Consider the following 3,574-nt stretch of genomic DNA (forward strand, 5'->3'; position numbering starts at 1 on the left):
AAAATCTCAGAAATCTCTTACCTATCGTAATGTTCTTAATGGCCTGTACCATTAATGGTACCGAATCAAAGATTCAAAATGATGTTTTTGATGCAGAAATTTGCCCATCTGGCTCGAAGTTTTTGATACATCGGAGAGATCGAGATCTAGTGGCAGCTGCAATGCAAGGAGGAGGTGGCTGCGTGGCGTTGTCGAATGAAGACATGGTTTTGAAGAGAATGAAACATCTCGAAGTTCTGAGGACCAACGAGGATCTATGGATGAAAGTTGCACTTGGTGGTGACTATGAGCTCTTAATATGCGTCGTATACCTTAAGCCCAATACCTCACTTCAGGAACTACACGAATTTACTGATAACGTCACTGCCATAAAGAACCAACTAGATGATAAGACATATCTGCTGATTTTAGGCGACATAAACGCTCCACATATCCAATGGGTACATGAGAGCAACTGTTTGGTACCTGATATGTTCGTTATGAGCATCCCTAACGATGTGTCATTTGACGTTCGTCTATCGGACGAACGAGCGCGAGAGCCGAAGGGCTCGAACAAGAGAAAAAAAATAAATCAGACTTCAGTCTGTTCTGATACTCCACTTGAAGCAGAAGTTCTTTTAAAAACCCTCTCATCACGTCCGATCATCAATCCCTCTGTCCGGTACGGAAAACATATAAAAGTGTCGACGAGTAAATAGCTTTCGCGTGCAAAGTGAGGAAGAAAATACACATTTTTACCACCAAAGTGCTTCATTTCGCCGTGGGACGGGCACCGGTTACCGGATAAACGATTCAGCAGCCTCGTTTAGCAGCCAGAGAAGGACCAAGCCGTCGCAAAGGTTCGGAAGCTCACGGTGGAGTTTTTCGGGTGGCTTCCGATAGATTTCTCGGTTGGGTCAACGAAAGGGTTTTCGACGCTGTGAAATCGTAAGTAAGGTGACAAAATTGCAGGAAAATCATAAAAGTGTGAAAATATTACATTGATTCCACCATTTTGTGTAATAGCGTTACTCCGGACACAATTGCCGGTGAAAATCGAAAAGGCCTTTTCGTTTCTGTATGCGGTCGAGTATAATAGGGTGGTCCATAAAATAACCATTTTTTTTTCAGCTGCGTTTTACTTTTACGCCATTTCGTTATTTCGATAGACAATTAATAGAAGTTTTCTTTTCTTCAAATCTAGTAGAAACAGTTGAAAGACGATTGTCCTCGGTTAATTCAAAGGAATTCAGGCATCCGGTCTACCTTGTTCGACGAGCGCTCAGGTTGAGTTGCAGAGGTGAAGCAAAGGTTGTGCTACACGCTAACATAAAAGTACCCATTAAATGGGTTTCTAGTACCCATTTTTATGGTCAGTATGGAGTTGTCAGAAAAAGAGTACTTTTCAGTGACATAAAAAAGGGTACTTTAACCTCATTATGAAGTATTCTTCCAGCTAATATAAATGGGTACATAGTACACATGATGTAGTTTGCAAGGCAATAGCGCCATTTTCAATTTCAGTTGTTTTTCAGCTCGGTGTTAATGAAAAAAAGTCAGGGTTTATTTCATTGTTCGACAAATAAATAATTATGGAGGAGCAGATTGCACACACTCTTTGCGACACGTAAGTAATATCAGCATATACTTCTCAGAAAGTAGATCTTTTAACAATCGTTTTTCTGATTGTAGATTTTTGGATGACTGCAGCTGAGTTCAATGCCAACTGCAGCGATTTCCGTAGTACCTGGGTCGTCTACTAAATGATCATATACATGTTGAATTATTGTTTTCTTAAATTATGAAATAAATGTACGATGTATTTTATTAATTCCGTTATTTATGCTGTTATTCATTATATGGAACTTTCTAAACCAAAGCTTTTGTCATAACCTCAATCCACTGCTTCGCTCATAAAATAATGGGGTTTTATTACCCATGTTCATATCGGAGGTCAAGAGTGATAAATACCCATTATTTGAAGTTCGAAGCGAATACTCTTTAATGAGTAAGTCGAGTTTACTCTTTAAATGAGTTAAACCACTTTTCTTGAAAATGGGTACTTTTTTACCCATTAATGGGTACTTTCATGTTAGCGTGTAGATAAGAACATAATAGGGTGAGTAATTTTTGCCGTTTTTTGTAACATTTTGAAGAACAATTCCAATTTTCCAAACGACTAAGTTTATTTTTATAACTTTATTTCCCTTCGTCACGTTTTTTATATTAATTTGTTGTATTACTGCCGATTTATCAACCATTTTCAATTATTGGGGCGTACTATTGTACCGGGTTGTTCTTTCAAACATTAATACTGTTCCTTTTTACAAATTTGTTCATTTACTGAATACCTTTTGTCAATTATTGAAAACCTTTTGTTAACTACTGAATACCTTTTGTCATTTACTACCTTTTGTCAATTACTGAATACTTGAATTATTCAATTATTTCATATCGTTTGTTCCTGAATACCTTTGGTTAATTGGCAATTAGTACAATGAGTTCCACCATGGCCTTTTCTATGGAGCCTTACCGGCGTGGTACATCGTTTAACGATTGGTACACCCGCATGAAATATTTTTTCCGTGTAAATGATGTAAAGGAGGAGGACAAATTGGCATACTTTATTACAATTAGTGGTCCGGTAATTTTTGCCGAGATAAAACTTCTTTATCCTGCGGGAAATTTTGAGGAAGCGTCACTGGACGATATTGTTTCAAAGCTTAAAAGTCGCTTGGACAAAACAGATCCCGATATGGTACAAAGGTACAAATTTGCTACCAGGGTCCAAAATCCGGACGAAAGTACGGAGGATTTCATTTTGAATCTGAAATTGCAAGCCGAATTTTGCGGTTTTGAAAACTATAAACAGGTTGCTATCCTAGACCGCGTTGTAGACGGCATCAGGGATAAAAACCTTAGACAACGACTTTTGAGTGAGGAAAAGTTGACTCTGGCCAATGCCGAAAAACTTATAGCTACTTGGGAAGTAGCTCGAGCTAATGCCGGTACAGCTGAACAACAAAATGGGGGGCACTCTAGTTTGGTAGCAGCACTATACAGCAGTCCAAGCCAAAGGGTAGGAGCAACGGCGTCAAGATTGGCCCAAGTCTATCGACTGGCAAGAGATGATGAGGCAGAAGGTACTAGCAGTAGAGGGCCCGTTAAAAGTCGTTTAGGTTTTAGACCGACGGAGAGATGGCAGCAACCATACCGAGGGGGACGTAGAGCAGATGGAAGTAATACCCAAGCACGGGAGGGACGACAGGGGCATCGGCAATGGCAGCGACCCGACTATTCCCAAATGATCTGCAATTTTTGCGGAATTAAAGGCCATATTCGGAAGAAGTGCTTCAAGCTGAAGAATTTACACCGTGACGCAGTGAATCTAGTTGATTCATATAGACCAGGGCCATCGGCGGACAGGCACATCTCCGAATTGCTGGAAAGAATGAACACCCAGGACGACGATGATGTCGAAGAATCTGAGTCAGGTAATCTACAATGCATGTTAGTAGCATCTATTAACAAGATAAGCAATCCTTGCTTAGTAAGGGTGGAGATTGAAGGCAAAGGTCTAGAAATGGAAGTTGAT

General features: G+C 39.9%; 1 long non-coding RNA gene across 1 annotated transcript; it reads left to right on the forward strand.

The window, feature by feature from the left end:
• The first annotated feature begins 1,304 nt into the window (after window positions 1-1,304).
• On the forward strand, window positions 1,305-1,818 carry LOC110679277. The gene is made up of 2 exons (XR_002502353.1): window positions 1,305-1,606; window positions 1,672-1,818. It is a non-coding gene; the product is annotated as an uncharacterized LOC110679277 (long non-coding RNA).
• The last annotated feature ends 1,756 nt before the right edge of the window (window positions 1,819-3,574 follow it).

The sequence above is a fragment of the Aedes aegypti genome, chromosome 3 (genome assembly GCF_002204515.2).
Source record: "Aedes aegypti strain LVP_AGWG chromosome 3, AaegL5.0 Primary Assembly, whole genome shotgun sequence".
NCBI lineage: Eukaryota > Metazoa > Arthropoda > Insecta > Diptera > Culicidae > Aedes > Aedes aegypti.